This window comes from Dysidea avara, chromosome 12 (genome assembly GCF_963678975.1).
Source record: "Dysidea avara chromosome 12, odDysAvar1.4, whole genome shotgun sequence".
NCBI classification, from domain to species: Eukaryota; Metazoa; Porifera; class Demospongiae; order Dictyoceratida; family Dysideidae; genus Dysidea; species Dysidea avara.
The window spans coordinates 18,912,658-18,930,317 of record NC_089283.1 but is presented as its reverse complement, the minus strand read 5'-3'; the positions used below and the strand labels follow the sequence as shown (position 1 = coordinate 18,930,317).

The 17,660-nt window shown below is 38.3% G+C and overlaps 1 long non-coding RNA gene across 1 annotated transcript; it reads left to right on the top strand.

Annotated features, from left to right (window-relative positions):
• The first annotated feature begins 3,272 nt into the window (after positions 1 to 3,272).
• On the top strand, positions 3,273 to 17,623 carry LOC136241128 (uncharacterized). The gene is made up of 3 exons (XR_010694180.1): positions 3,273 to 3,384; positions 10,734 to 10,801; positions 17,458 to 17,623. It is a non-coding gene; the product is annotated as an uncharacterized lncRNA (long non-coding RNA).
• The last annotated feature ends 37 nt before the right edge of the window (positions 17,624 to 17,660 follow it).

Genomic DNA, 17,660 nt, shown 5'->3' with positions numbered 1-17,660 from the left:
TAATCCTACTGAAGGGAACGTCGTTAATCCCAAGTGATAGGTATGCATATGCGTGATTACACATTATGTAGGACTGTTATTATAGGCTTTACTGTGGGTGCTCTAGTAATCTCAGTCATCATTGTTTTGATTATGGTGATAATCACTATGTTATTGTCTTTGTTGTGTTTATCAAGAAAAGGTAGCTATTAGTGTAGTGATGTGTGTACACCCATATACGTACCTGTATACTATAATACTATAAGCAAGTTTTGACCTACTAAACATTGATTATATCTATAGCTATCTGTGTATAAGACATTCCAGCATATACATGCCTACTACGGCTAAAATTGGATGGCTTAATTAATGAGGAATGATAGGAATAACCTGTGTAGGTGGCTTGTAATTATTCCTTTAACTAGCTGCTCAGTTTGACAGAACTCAAGCATTTCTTAACTTTAGTAATTGCTATTTACAGCAATCTGCAATTAATGACCAACCTCAGGATTGCTATTCAGCAGTCAGCCAAGATGATAAGACTGTGAATGTGGAACTCTTAATTGCTGCGACTTAAGTACAATCCTTGATATCTAAGATCACTGTAGTCTCAGATGTTGATCTCTTTGTGATCAAAATTTAATAGACTCTGGCCCTCATGGCTCATCAAATCTTAAGTCATGCATATGTTCTAGAAGATGGCAGTGAAAACATTCAAGGTGAAGAAGAATTGTTCTACATTAAGCAATGATACGTAGAAGTGGACGATATCATACCACAGGAGGAAATTCCATATGTTACAGTAGATGAAGCAGTATCAATCCCTGCTACACTTTCTGACGCAAGTTTTCCTGCTGACAGTTGCACTCAATTTTCACATATTTTCTCCATCAATTCCACCAAATCATTCCCATATATGGCTGATCCTTCAGCAACATACTATTTTCCTGTATCAAATCACTGAGGCACAGGCATGCATATGCTAGTCATTACAGCAAAACTAACAGTATCTTTCACTAACAGTGCAAATTTTAATGCATGCAGTAGCTATAATTATGTACATGTATGCATCTGTGTACAGGGTGATGATATTAATGAAGTGATGAAACAAACACTTAGCTGTTTTGGCTACTTGTAATGAGAATAGCCCACAAAAATGGTAGGTTTTAAAATTTGCTACCTATAGTATTGAAACTACTTAAAGCATAAGAGCATTATGTGTGCCTTTTAGTTGATTATTTGTCAAATCTACAAAGTGCAATCTTAAAATACCATTATTCAAAACACATAACTTACACTGCATGTGGTAGTATCATCAGTGTAATAAAGCTGTAACCATGACTCTGAATGGCACACATTACACGAGAATGGAAAACCAAATTGCACTGAAATTGTCTTTGTGGAGGCAGTGTTTACAAACATTAAGCTTATAATGTAAACACAGTAACAGTCAACTGTCCTCTTTGATTTGTGAGTTAAATACACTGATAGCACTAGTTTTGTTGCACCTTAGTTGTTAAATGAAGAACGTGATTGCTAACCACATGAACTAGCTATAGCTCTATTTCTCTGCATAAATGTTTAGTCACCAGTTCAGGAAATCTTTCCCAAAGGATAGCATAGATTACTGTCCATGTAGCCCAACAGCATGGAGAGCTATTATAATAGTTGTATAGTTACAATTGTGCCACATACAAGTATTACCAAGTATAACTTCTAGCTAAATTGTAAAATTAGCAATAAATCATTGGCATGGACAAATTAATCCAGATATCATAATAATTGACATGGTATAGAGTGCTATAATGAGAGAACATGCAGGTTCCATTGAAGTGGTAACTTGGTGTCTATACATGTAGCTATGGGGCTTCCACCCCTATTGCCTATTTTTGTCTATTGTCCCCTGGGGTATATATTGTTGCTGTCTAGTAAGTGGATGATGTAATGCAGTACACTGTTCAATTTAATACATGCATGGGTCCTTATAGAGCTGGATACTGTATCTGTACTGTTAAAACAAAGTTGTTATGGTAACATCTCGGGTGTCATATAGTGACTCATTACACCTGCCCGAGGTGCTACCATAACACTTTATAGGTGTAATGCAATCACTATATGACACCTAATGTGTTACCATAACACCTTTGTTTTAACAGTGTGGGTATAATATATCTCACATTACAGCTGGATAACAGCCATACAGAAACAGTGGTCAGGTGTTTAATTAACCGTTTATTGATGGAGACCACAAAGCAACTATGAGGTTTGAACATCAGCCTACTTCTTGTCAGCTATGAAGAAAGTAAAACTGAAGAAAAAATATGGGGTGACTTCTGCACAGGGTGGTTTGGAGCGCGAAATTTAAACCGCCTCTCAAAACTTACTTTCTGAAAAGTAACTAATAGTTCCATACCCAAGTTTGTTGCTGGTTTTAAGGCCACTCCAAACAAATTCTCTGTTTCCCGTCCTGGACTCAAGCATATTTGCATGCGGGCGGGCGGGCGGTCCATTTCCATTATTTCATTGTAACATTGGCAGTTTTTCAAACCATTATTTACCTTGCACAACCATAAAAAGCTACATGAAAGCATGCTTAAGCCTGTTCCTTCCCTTTTACTGTAAGTTGCAAAAATAGCAAGTTTTGCCGACTTGATAGCACTGCTGACACGTGAGCTGACCCTGTTTCGAGATGGCTTTTACTGAGCCTGTCAGTATGCAAGAATAACCGGAAAATAATTGAAGAATACGGAATAATGGAATATTTAGAGCTGACGGTAGCTAGATTATTATTATTATTATTATTGATTGTTGTGCAGACCTCAAAAGAGTATGGTGCACAAAAAAGGGTACAATTGCTACTGTCAATTACAAAAGGAAAACAAACTTATATAATTATACAATATTTACTATACACAAGACCATATATACACATTGATAAATTATTAAACAGTTACTAGTCCAGCTAGGCTGTGCTTGAATTGGTCAATCTCTGTTAAATCAATCACGTGTTGGGGTAAGGAATTCCAAATATTGATTGCAGAGGGGAAAAAAGAAAATTTATAGATGCGGGCGGTGGATGGGAAACAGAGAATTTATTTGGAGTGGCCTAATCCTCAAGCTACCCACTTTCATCGTTGTTTGATAGGTTAACATCGAATTTCTTTTGCCCTACAAAAAATGGCTGTAATTTTCCCGCGGGCCCCCATGCGGCCTCGGCGCATCATTATGACTACTCCTCTTCGTTAATCCGGCTATAAATACAGTGTAGGTGCAAGTTTTTTGTAGCTAGCTATATTCATACGTTGTATCGCTTACAGGTAACTCTCAGAGTGGATTTAATATTTCAGCAAGCTAGAACCTTCAACTCGACCGCTTCTCAGTGTCAACTCGACTTTACTCCTGCACGTGAGTATACGTAGCTACGATGTCATGCACGTACGTATAGTTAGCTAGTTAGCTACTAAAATGTGTGGAGCACCTACCTGCTCGTGCACGAACACGAACATAGGGAAGTACGCATATGCCTCTGCGTGGATGGACGTAACGATGGCTACTTCATCATGGAACGCGCAGTTGAGCTGGGAAGTTACCGACCTGCCTGAGTTCGTCAGGCTAGCATGCCAGCTAGCCGCTATATAACTATTGCATGTTATTATTTACTATTATTAGAGCTTTACAGTGACCAGCACTGTAAAGCACTTAAGGTCTGACAGCACTTAAGGTCTGACAGCAACATGTGCTGCAGCCTTTGGATTATCTATTGACCTAACAAGCAGAGACTTGAAATTAACCTATACACTGAAGTATAGCTGACAATAAGGTGAAACAGAAAATGGGACAAAGAAATGAAAATATCCCTAATTTCTATCCCATGTTCATCAGTTGCAAAGTATACTGGTGTGAGAATTTGTCTATCGTTAAAGTGTAACTAGCTGATAGATCTATAGAGCTTTCCATGAATAGATCTATAGAGCTTTCCATGACTGTGGTGCCCCCCCTCCCTCCAGGTAAGCTATATCTAATCCAAAACAGCCTAGCTGTAAGAAAAGAGTGTGGCCCCCAAAAAGGCTATGATGACAAAATCCAAGGTGGCGGCCAAGAAATGGCTGTGATGGTAGGTTAATGGTAAAAAATTTTAATAACTACAGTTCACCAAGTGGCACCAAATTCACCTGAATTGTAGTTATTAAAATTTTTTACCATTAACCTACCATCACAGCCATTTCTTGGCCGCCACCTTGGATTTCACATCTTTTTCACCATAGCCTTTTTGAGGGCCACACTCTTTTTTTACAGCTAGGCTGTTTTGGGTTAGATTTCACTTCTTTTTTGTATTTGTATACCCCAAAGCCAGCCTATGGCCAGCTTTGGGGCTTTTTAAACCTATCTTTTCTTCTTTACCACAGGAAGAAAAAGATGAAGCAAATTTTAAATACTTTAACTAATTCAGATTTTATCAGTAAATGTACAAATTATATATATATAATACATACAGTTATAGTTATTATATGTCAATTATTCCCTATGGATAATTTGTTTGCAGCTGATCTCTCTACTGGGTAACTTGAAATGTAGCTGGACTCTATACAGGGCGATTTGCTTGTCGATGAACTCTCTACAGGATTCTCTCTACAAGATGACTTCTTCTAGCTGAACTCTCTACAGGGTGATTGATTTTTTTGTGCAGCTGAACTCTCTACATGATTGTTTCTTTGTAGTTGAACCCTCTACAGGGTGACTTCTTCTAGCTGATCTCTCTACAGAGCGATTTGTTTGTAGCTAAACTCTTCTACAGGGTGATCTGTTCGTAGCTGAACTCTCTAAAGGGTGATTTGTTTTCAGCTGAACTCTCTACATGATGGTTTCTTTGTAGCTGAACTCTCTACAAGGTGACTTCTTCTAGCTGATCTCTCTGCAGGGTGATTTGTTTCAAGATGAACTCTCTACAGCGTGGCTTGCCTGTAGCTGAATTGTCTATCAGATTAACTGTTTGTAGCTGAATTTTCCACAGAATAACTTGCAATGTAATATAATTCTATAATGGAGTAAGTTATAAACGTAGCTGAATGCTTTATTAGGGTGACTGTTCTGTTAGAGTATCTCGATCTCGCATTTGCTACACGTAGTTGCGTTTCGAATCATAACTCAGTGGTTTGTAATCCGATTCTTCTGTACTACTGCAACGACTTTCTATGATGATTATTCCAGCTATATACTGATTTTCAGCTCATAGCTCTAAGCGGTTTGCCTGGTAGACGTGAAAACTAATAGTTTTTTTATTCATAAAAATCGATCGCGTAATTTTGACACAGGTTGGGTTTTGTGTCATATCTCCATAGTCTTTATCTCGATTCCTTTAAACCACAAAAAGGCATTCCTACAATGGTTACTCCATCTACTTATCAATTTGCAACTTATTCCTCCAAGTGGTTTACTCTGTAGACGTGACAGACCTTCGACCTTCGGTGGTGGATTTAGGGGGGTTTCAAGGTTTCCACGGAAACCCCCTTTGAAAAATGATTTCGTAACAATTAAATGTTAATATTATTGCGGCGTGCGCCTCGATCGAGATACTCTAATAGAGCAGTCACAGTAGCTATTAAAGCAGTGTGTAGCAAGCTTTTTTTTTGGTCTCATCTTACCAAACCAGACAATGTAGTGCAAACTTTTGCTTATCTCATGTCAGTGTATATCTCTACCTTCTAAACTGGAAACCCCCCTTCATAAATTCCTAGACCCGCCACTGACCTTATTTTACGCAGATAATCGGTCATAACTTCATGAATGTTAATCGGATTCCTACCAAAGTTGTTACGGAGATCCGCCTTAACGAGCCCTTTAAGTGTGCCAAATTTCAGCCCAATCCGAGCACGAATTCGTGTTTTATGGCGGATTTTGCGAAGTGTGCGAAATGAAGATGAAGAAAAAAAACCAAGAAATTAAAACGAAACTTTGTTCGCTCGTATCTCGGAAATGGAAGGAGCGACTTTCTTCAAATTTGGCATGTAGACTCCCCTAACTGGCCGGCACGTCTGTACCAAATGTGGGTCCAATCGGATTAGGGATCACAGAGGCACATAGGTGTGAAAATTGCGTTTTCTTTCTTCCTGTTATTATACTGACGGTGTGGCGCGCCGGCTTCTTGGGCCGCACGACACACTACCGTGTGTCTTGATACCACTTAGATAATTACACCCAATGATTACTTACAGCAGCCATATAAATTTTTTATTTATGTAGTTCTATCCCACTATAGGGACCCAAATGGTGGCTAATGAAAGCCTGTGTAGCAGGGAGTCAGAAACATGTTGTGTACCTATCAATGCTAAATTACACTCAGGGACATAGGCGGTGGAGACGGGGGGGCCATGGCCCCCCCACTTTTTGGGACACTGTTTGCAAGAGAAGATCGAGATACTCTAGTAGAACAGTCAGGATCTGGATATTCTAATAGAGCAGTCACAGTATTCAGAGAAGCAGTGTAGCAAATTCCTTAGCTACGTATGTGTAGTTATATAAGGAGATGTACTTGGTGGAGAGCAGCTATTGTCAGCAAGCTGTGACCTTTATTTATTTATTTATTTATTTTATTTTTTGGTCTTCAACGTACAGCTGGCCTGGCCCCCTCACTCTTTGGCCTGCTCCACCGCCCCTGCTCAGGGAGGATAGGGATATATATACTTGGGATATGGCAATCAAATTCTCCAACCTGGGGATAAATTGTTAGGTCAAATCCCCACACCTATGACGTGAAAATTTGACACGAAGCTTCAGTTTTATCACATGCCTCAAGTAAGAACTTTTCACTGCCTGTTCATTCCCTCACCCCTCAGGCACGTTCTTAACTATCCTAAAGCCCAACATTTCCCATACTGGGGGAGTGGGGCTTAACATTGATAGGTGCATTACTGAATACAGAAAAATCTCAGACAAGGTGGTGACTTTGATCCACAGACAGCTTGCATACAAGTGCCTGAGGAGCCACACAGTCTGGGATCCAGGATTTTACCTGCACTCAACCAGTACTTAAATAACATTGACTTCTTGTGTGTCATTAGGGCTGTTTTATTAGTCACTATCCTACTAGAGACCTGCAAGAAGGCTACTGAAAGCCTGGGAGTGAGAAATATTTTACTATAACTCAATCCTGTTGAATGCAGAAACAATCCCTGGTCTGGGGGGTGTATTCAACAGAGTTTTAGTAACAAGTTTCTGACTCCTTGCTTCACAGGCTTTCAGTTGCCTACTTGTGGGTCCTTATTGGGATATAGAATAATAAAACAACCCTAATTTAAAAGCTTTACTGTGCTGGTGTACCAACACTGGTGGTCCACTGCATGGTATCCTGTACCAGTGGCCACTGAGAAGTTACATTAGCTATATACAATTAATGAGTAATTAGAAAATTACAGCCCAATAACTACACGATCTAGAAAAAAACTACATCAATCATATTAAGGGGGATAAAAATTAGGAGTTTTTAGGGGTTTTATTATAAGGACACAAAAAGAATAACTGCATTATTTTGTTGTTGGAGTCAATTTCATATTCTTGGAAGTCTATTGTGAAATCAGTAAAAGTTTAATTTGCTATATAATTCCTGGTGTGTTATGGATGGTTAATCGGGTATTTCCAGTATATGTAATTTGTAATAAAGTGTTTTGGAACTCTTGATAAAGGACATGATGTCACACAAGTCAAATGTATACTTTGAGTGGCAATAAAATACAGATTAAGATGAAGAGTCTTATATAGTCGCTGGTGAAATCATTAAGTATATATTTAGTAGCCCGACATTAAGAGTGTACAAAATAATTATGTGTGTTTGATAAGACATATGTGGTCATAAGATCATAAAGTACAGTAGCTGGAAACAAACCAGAGAAATGTATAGCTATTATTGTTTTTTTTACTGTCAATGGTTTGTGAGTTGAGAAAGTACATCGACTTGTATGACTTGGCAATGATCAGTGGCGGATCTAGAAATTTCAAGGGGGTTTCACTTAACTTCAGCCTAGCTCGGCCTAGCTGTAAGTTGAAGACAAAAAGAAAAAGGTCACAACCAGCTGTTGAATGTCGTAATTGTGATTTCAAAGGCAAAAGTATGAAATTTCACCAGTAAAAAGTACTACTATGACACAGTATGTATAACTCGTGGTGATTTTATCACCCACACGACGAATCGTCAATAAATTTCGGGCGCACGCCATTTTCGGGGTTTCAGCTGAAACCATTGCAACCCCCCTGTATCTGCCACTGATGATGCATTGATAATGTGCAAGAAACAAACTTGCTTAAGAATGAGTGCTATCATTGCAATATGCATGTAAAAATAGATAGTGATATGAAGAAAAACGTTTTTATCCCCAAAAAGTTAACAGATTTTCCCCGTAGATCAGTGAAAACATAATAATATGAACAAAATGGCATAATTCAGTGTTTTATTGGTTCCTCTTGACTTCATATTTTCCAGTGGATCTATATTTTTTCCTCTAAGACTTTTGTGTGACTGGGGAGCTTTCTAAGGTGGTGTTTAGGTGAGTGTTCTATTGGGATTTTGATAAAACAAACATAGGGGCACGATCTCTATTATGAACCACTACCATGGTTCATGATATATATGCCTAAAAGATTTGATTATGGGTCAGCAGCTGGTATGTTCTGGCTACATTTGACTATGATGAACAGACAAATCCTAGAGATGTCACACAGAATTTCAGTTACACGAGTTTAATATTTTCATCTGTGTTATTAAATCATTTATGGAATAATTACAGAGCTTACTAAAGACCTAGATTGGAAAACTTGGAGTGATTACTTTGTGTAGAATTAGGGCTGGCCCTAGCCAAAATGAGTCAGGTTGGCCACCTTTCGTTTCTGGGTATAGCTGGTGAGGAACATGCATAGCAGGTGCGGTCAGCATAACTTCACCAGGCCGTAGGCCATCATCTATGAAACCCTCTGCCTTGATACAGATTGGAAGTGTTACTATGGGGCACTCAGGCTTTTGCCCTATATGTATGCCTGGCACTGCAGTCCCCAGGCTGTCAGGCATCATATCAGGCAAGGTCTCCTCATGAGGGTTTTCCCTGATATGATGTAATAGTTTGAACATGGGCATGAGCTCATGCCCTCGTTCCAAATATTACATATACACATCAAGTTAAATGCAAGATTCCTGTCAGTCAATCCTCCATAAATTGTGTCTAGTAAGTTGATATCTTTTATGAATCAAATAAATTCCAAAACATATGGTGTCATCGGCAAATGAAAGTAGTATAGAAGAGACAGCACAGTTTCTTCGTGTAGTATTTGTAGTTCATCTTATTTTCTTGTGCTTCAGTTGATTTACTTCGAATTTGGAAGACAGTAGAAGTGTATATGTCATACAGCACATTTATAGCTCAATATTTCAGATAATAAACAAAGAAGTCATGCACACTTTTTATTAAAAAATAAATAAAAGCAGTACTTTTTCATGGCCGCAGGGTTAACCGCTTCAGTAATCAAGTTGAAAATTATTGTAGATATTGTAGGAGTGGTTTTAAAAGAATCGACATGAAGACCATTGAGTTATAACAAAAACTCAAGCAAAACTCCAACCATTTGTATCGGGTGTGCGATCCAGCAATTTTACTGTGATGACCACCAGACAAACCACTAAAGGGGACATACGGAAAATTGAAATGTGAGTACATTAATCATCTTTGAAAGGTCTTTCAGTAGAATGGAATAATTGGGTTTAAAGCCTTAAAATGCACAAGCCAACTACCTGTAGCAAAAGTGCAACTAAAATACTCTAATAGTGCAGTCACCCTATTAGAGCAGTCAGCTACGTGCTCTATTTGATTAGCCAATGTATAAGTACTCTGTAAAGAGTTGAGCTATGCCAGCACATAACAAGTCGCCCTGTAGAGAGTTCAGCTACAAGCAAGTCACTGTAGAGAGTTCAGCTCTCCCCATAGAAAGTTTATATAGTCACATTACATTCACCCAGCCAAGAGTTCAGGTACTTACAAGTCACCTAGCAGAGATTTCCAGTCACCCAGGGCCAGTATAGAGTGATGATGAGCTGCAAGCTAGCAAGTCATCTATAGAGAGTTTTGCATGAGCTATATATTACAAGTTATCCTTTTGGTACATGATAATATTTTTACAAACATAGTTCAAATTAAAAAAAATCAATCTGCTTCTCTTTCTACAGTAAACAAATAAAAGTCACCAAAACTTGATTGTGGCTGGTTTGGGGACTTTTGTAAAAGTGGTGATATCTATACCAAAACAGCCAAGCTATGAAAAAAGGGTGCAGCCCCCCAAAAAGAGGGTGAAAAAACTTGTGAAATTAAAGGTGCAACCAAGAGATGGCTGCATTGGTGCTGATGCCTATCATTTGTAATGATGATGGTATGATCATCGAAAATGACTGTGATTAGCATCATCACAACCATTTCTTGGCCACCACCTTTGATTTTGCAAACTTTTTCACCTTGACCTTGTTGCTTTTTCCACAGCTTAGCCTTTTGATTTAGATATAAACTAGCTACCCATCCATGACATGATATGAGAGAACAGTACACATTTTGCAATTAGGATATAATTATGATGATAATAATATACAGTTATACTTACGAACATCGAGGAAAACTGAGAAGGCTTAGGTGTTTTGTAGTGTGATGGGAGTGTGCCTTTATGGTGTGTAACATTGGTGTTCTAAGTATTGAAGTGGCATTTATAATTATATTCTCTACTTATAGTACTACTGGAATGAAGGCATTAATACTGAGAATTCTGTTTACAGTAACTACATTCAGCTTGAGTTGTGGTGAGTTAACAGTGTCATTGTAAAAGCATATAATATGTGCTATGAAATCTAAAATATATATATGTATATATATCTAATCCAAAAACAGCCAAACTGTAAAAAAAGAGTGCGGCCCCCAGAAAGGCTATGGTTAAAAAAGATGTGAAATCCAAGGTGGCGGCCAAGAAATGGCTGTGATGGTAGGTTAATGGTAAAAATTTTAATAATGACAATTCAGGTGAATTTTGTGCCAAGACCAAGCGGCACAAAAATTCACCTGAATTGTCGTTATTAAAATTTTTACCATTAACCTACCATCACAGCCATTTCTTGGCCGCCACCTTGGATTTCACATCTTTTTTAACCATAGCCTTTATGGGGGCCGCACTCTTTTTTTACAGCTTGGCTGTTTTTGGATTAGATTTCACTTCTTTTTGTATTTGTATACCCCAAAGCCGGCCTATGGCCAGCTTTGGGGCTTTTAACCTATATATTTTTCTTTACCACAGGAAAAAGAAAAAGATGAAGCAGATTTTATAAACACTTTAACTCATTCTGATTTTATCAGTAAATGTACAAATTATATATATATAATGCATATATCAAGAGTTCATAATATAAAAAGACAGCATATATTTATTACATGTCAATTAATCCCCACAGGATAATTTGCAGCTGATCTCTCTACTGGGTGACTTGAAATGTAGCTGAACTCTCTACAGGGTGATCTGCTTGTACATAGATGAACTCTTTACAGGACTCTCTCTACAGGGTGACTTGACTCTAGCTGAACTCTCTGCAGGGTTATCTGTTTGTAGTTGAATTCTCTACAGGGTGATTTGTTTGCAGCTGAACTCTCTACATGATGATTTCTTTGTAGCTGAACTCTCTACAGGGTGATTTGTTTGTAGGTGAAATCCCTACAAGGTAACTTCTTCTAGCTGATCTTTCTACAGGGCGATTTGTTTGTAGCTGAGTTCTCTACAGGGTGTTTGTTTGCAGCTGAATTCTCTACACGGTGGTTTCTTTATAGCTGAACTCTCTACAAGGTGACTTCTTCTAGCTGATCTCTCTACAGGGTGATTTGTTTGTAGCTGAACTCTCTACAGGTGATTTGTTTGTAGCTGAACTCTCTACAAAGTGATACTTCTAGATGATCTCTCTACAGGATGACTTGTTTCTAACTGAACTCTCAACAGGATGATCTGTTCATAGCTGAACTTTCTACTGGGTGATTTGTTTGCAACTAAACTCTCTACATGGTGGTTTCTTTGTAGCTGAACTCTCTACAAGGTAACTTATACTACCTGATCTCTCTACAAGGTAACTTGTTTCCAGCTGATCTGTGATTTGTTTCTAGCTGAACTCTCTACAGGTGATTTATGTGCAGCTGAACTCTCTACATGGTGGTTTCTTTGTAGCTGAACTCTCTACAAGGTAACTTCTTCTAGCTGATCTTTCTACAGGGTGATTTGTTTGTAGCTGAATTCTCTACAGGGTGATTTATTTGCAGCTGAACTCTCTACATGGTAGTTTCTTTGTAACTGAACTCTCTACAGGGTGATTTGTTTGTAGCTGAACTCTCTACAGGGTGATCTGTTCGTAGCTGAACTCCCTACAAGGTAACTTCTTCTAGCTGATCTTTCTACAGGGCGATTTGTTCGTAGCTGAGTTCTCTACAGGGTGATTTGTTTGGAGCTGAACTCTCTACATGGTGGTTTCTTTGTAGCTGAACTCTCTACAATGTGACTTCTTCTAGCTGAACTCTCTACAGGGTGACTTGTTTCTAGCTGATCTCTCTACAGGGCATAGGCGGCGGAAAGGGGGGGGGGGGGGGCTTAGCCCCCCCTCAGAATGATATCACACCGAAATTATCTTTCTTGGAGTGGGGCTGAAAACCGTGATAAAGATCGAGATACTCTAATAGAGCAGTCACTCTAATAAAGTAGTCAGTGTGTGGCGAGCTATGTAAGGATTTTTATGTAGTTGATCAGCTAGAAATGGTAGCTGATGAGGTGGAAAGCTCTTGTCAGTTGGTTGTGAACTTTTTTTTTTTTTTTTTTTGGTCTCACCTTACCAAACTATAGAAATAAGTCTGGGTCAGCCCAGCCCCCCCTCATATCAACTACTTGCTCCGCCGCTGCTACAGGGTGACTTGTTTCTAGCTGAACTCTCTACAGGTGATTTGTTTGTAGCTGAACTTTCTACAAGGTGATACTTCTAGCTGATCTCTCTACAGGATGACTTGTTTCTAACTGAACTCTCAACAGGGTGATCTGTTCATAGCTGAACTTTCTACTGGGTGATTTGTTTGCAGCTTAACTTTCTACATGGTGATTTCTTTGTAGCTGAACTCTCTACAAGGTAACTTCTTCTAGCTGATCTTTTAACAGGGCATGTTTGTTTGTAGCTGAGTTCTCTACAGGGTGATTTGTTTGCAGCTGAACTCTCTACATGATGGTTTCTTTGTAGCTGAACTCTCTACAAGGTGACTTCTTCTAGCTGATACAGGGTGACTTGTTTCTAGATGAACTCTCTACAGGGTGACTTACATGTAGCTGAATTGTCTATCAGATTAACTGTTTGTAGCTGAATTCCGTACAGAATATCCTGCAATGTAATATAATTCTGTAATGGAGTAAGTTATAAACGTAGCTGAATGCTTTATTAGGTGACTGTTCTATTAGAGTATCTCGATCTTGCATTTGCTACACGTAGTTGCCTTTCGAATCATAACTCAGTGGTTTGTAATCCGATTCTTCTGTACTACTGCAAGGACTTTCTATGATGATTATTCCAGCTACACACTGATTTTCAGCTCATTGCTCTAAGCGGTTTGCCTGGTAGATGTGAAAACTAATAGTTTTTTTATTCATAAAAATCGATCGCGTAATTTTGACACAGGTTGGGTTTTGTGTCATATCTCCATGGTCTTTATCTCAATTCTTTTCAAACTACAAAAAGGCACTCCTACGATGGTTACTCCATCTACATGTAAATTTTCAACTCATTCCTCCAAGGGGTTTACCCTGTAGGCGTGACAGACCTTCGACCTTATTTTACGCACATAATCGGTCATAACTCCGTCTATGTTCATCGAATTCCTACCACAGTTGGTACAGAGATCCGCCTTAATGAGCCCTTCAAGTGTGCCAAATTTCAGCCCTATCCGAGTACGCATTCGTGTTTTATGTAAATATTTTAATAACGACAATTCAGGTGAATTTGGTGCCGCATGGTCTTGGCACAAAATTCACCTGAATTGTCATTATTAAAATTTTTACCATTAACCTACCATCACAGCCATTTCTTGACCGCCACCTTGGATTTCACATCTTTTTTCACCATAGCCTGTCTGAGGGCCGCACTTTTTTTACAGCTTGGCTGTTTTGGATTAGATTTCACTGCTTTTTGTATTTGTATACCCCAAAGCCGGCCTATGGCCGGCTTTAGGGCTTTTTTTAACCTATCATTTTTTCTTTACCACAGGAAGAAGAAAAGATGAAGCAGGGTGATTTCTTTGTAGCTGACCTCTCTACAAGGTTATCCTTCTAGCTAATCTCTCTACAGGGTGACTTGTTTGTAGCTGAACTCTCTACAGGGTGGTTTATTTGTAGCTGAACTATCTACAATGTAACTTCTTCTAGTTGAACTCTCTACAGGGTGACTTGTTTCTAGCTGATCTCTCTACAGGGTGACTTGTTTCTAGCTGAACTCTCTACAGGGTGATTTTTTTGTAGCTGAACTCTCTACAAGGTAACTTCTTCTAGCTGATCTTTCTACAGGGTGATTTGTTTGTAGCTGAATTCTCTACAGGGTGACTTGTTTCTAGCTGATCTCTGTACAGGGTGACTTGTTCCTAGCTGAACTCTCTACAGGTTATTTGTTTGCAGCTGAACTCTCTTACATGGTGGTTTCTTTGTAGCTGAACTCTCTACAAGGTGACTTCTTCTAGCTGATCTCTCTACAAGATGACTTGTTTCTAACTGAACTCTCTACAGTGTGATCTGTTCATAGCGGAACTTTCTACTGGGTGATTTGTTTGCAGCTGAACTCTTTGCATGATTGTTTCTTTGTAACTGAACTCTCTACAAGGTAACTTCTTCTAGCTGATCTCTCTACAGGGCAAATTGTTTGAGCTGAACTCTCTACATGATGGTTTCTTTGTAGCTGAACTCTCTATTAGGTACCTTCTTCTAGCTGATCTGACTACAGGGTGACTTGTTTGTAGCTCAATTCCCTACAGAATAACTTGCAATGTAATATAATTGAGTAAATTATAAATGCAGCTGAATGCTTTATTAGGGTGACTGTTCTATTTTAGAGTATCTCGATCTCGCATTTGCTACACGTAGTTGTCTTTCGAATCATAACTCAGTAGTTTGTAATTCGATTCTTTTGTACTACTGCAAGGACTTTCTATGATGATTATTCCAGCTACTTACTGATTTTCAGCTCATTGCTCTAAGCGGTTTGTCTGATAGACACGAAAACTAATAGTATTTTTATTCATAAAAATCGATCGCGTAATTTTGACACAGGTTGGGTTTTGTGTCATATCTCCGTGGTCTTTATCTCGATTCCTTTCAAACCACAAAAAGGCACTCCTACGATAGTTGCTCCATCTACATAGCAATTTTCAACTGATTCCTCGAAGGAGTTTACCTTGTAGGCGTGACAGACCTTCTACCTTATTTTACGCAAATAATCGGTCATAACTCCGTGAATGTTCATCGGATTCCTACCAAAGTTGGTACAGAGATCCGCCTTAATGAGCCCTTTAAGTGTGCCAAATTTCAGCCCGATCCGAGCACGCATTCGTGTTTTATGGCGGATTTTGCGAAGTGTGCGAAATGAAGAAGTAGAAGAAGAAAAAAACGAAGAAATTAAAACGAAATTTTGTTCGCTCGTATCTCGGAAATGGCTGGAGCGATTTTCTTCAAATTTGGTTTGTAGACTCCCCTTGCTGGCCGGCACCTCTCTAGCACATTTGGTTCCAATCGGATAAGGGATCACAGAGCTACATAGGTGTGAAAATTGCGTTTTCTTTCTTCCTGTTAATATACTCACGGGTGGCACGCCGGCTTCTTGGGCCGCACGACACACTACCGTGTGTCTTGATATGCTTGCACCAATAGCTATACAAATGCAAGCATTCTTATGATTAGAAAATAAATAATATATTACTTCAGCATATATAGTCTCTCACTTACAAGTTCAGATGGTTGTACACCTATTCAAGTATTGCTAATTATTACATACTTCTTTACTTAAACAGTAGCCACATGTATGCTATTCAAGGTGACCATTCAAGTGCAAGTTTAACAATGAAAAAATCAAGCCTGTAGTTCTGCCTGTTGTCAAGTTATACTTGGCTGAAGCAGGAGCTTATAAGTGCTGAAGGCACATAGTTTTGTAATTCAGGACTATGCCAAATACTTCTAAGTTACCTGTAGAGAGTTCAGCTACATAAATAGGAAGTGCAGCTATGTAATACTGTATAAGTCACCACAAAGAGAGCTTCAACTACAAACAAGTCACCTTGTAGAGAGTTCAGCTACAAAAACGATCACCCTGGAGAAAGTTCATCAACATGTACAAGTCACCCTATAGCTACAAACAAGTATAATCTTGTAGAGAATTCAGCTGCACAACAAGCTTATGAGCTCCTGGCTGAAGGCATCTGTCAGTTGGTCAGATAGTTAATTAGTTGGTCAATAACTTAATAGAAGTTTCAGTTACTCAGTAGAAATTTTAGTTAAATAGAAACTTTGGGTTTGATTACATCTATCCGATACTATCAAGCTGTAATGTGAGACTGGTGAGATTGCTCAGCATGAAAGCCCATATCTTTATGGCCCCTACTTTACTACCATTATTGTATGATAAGAAGACTTTTCTGTCCTGAAATTACTTTGTAATTGATGGTTAGGCTTGTGGGAATTATGCTCAAAATTTTCATCATTATTCTATTCCGAAATTCTTTTAAAAACTTATCATTATGCTTTTTATTATTCCCCAAAATACTCATTATTCCCAAAATTATTCCAAATTTTTGTAACTTTTTCTTCATTTTAGTAATTAAATTGTACAGCATGACTTTGAAACAATAAAAAGTACTAAATTCAGCTGTGTCAATTCATTTGAAAAGCTTTTTTTGCTAGCAAGATGCTTAGTTACTAGTAGTATGAGTAATAAATTATTCCGCACCGATCGTTCTATTAGAGTAAGTGACTGCTCTATTAGAGTATCTCGATCTTAATTTACTTTTATGCCAATTATGCTCTAAAACTGCATCAAAATGCTGGAATAATGCTTTATTCTATTACCCCATCATTATTCCCAAAATTATTCAGGCATAATTCCCGCATCCCTATTGATGGTGGTTCTGTATTCTTTAATGACATGCATTAAGAAGGAACAATTTCTACACTATAATTATTACTGCAACTAATATATTACTGTCTGTCCAGTACATAACTTACTGTATCTAACATTTGAACTGTAGTATGGTACACGTACATGTGTTTATTATGTAATGTATAGTTGTATGTAAGATTTTATTAGCACACATGTTATAATGAAACTCACTTTTACTGCTTATTAAAATAGCCTACATAGTTGTATATTGTTATGTAATATTATTATGAAAGTATAAATGTTGTACTTCCCCACAGCAAACCAGCCATTACATGCTACATCATATTGTATGGCGAACTATGAGACACCACAAAAAACTGTCAATGTTACATTAATCAAATCACTTAAATCATCACTGAGTTTTGGTGAAATTGAAGATAATGTATTCAACTGTCGTGCTAATATTAACTGCAGTAATGGATATCAGAGTAAGGTATGAAATATGTCTTGTATGTGAACT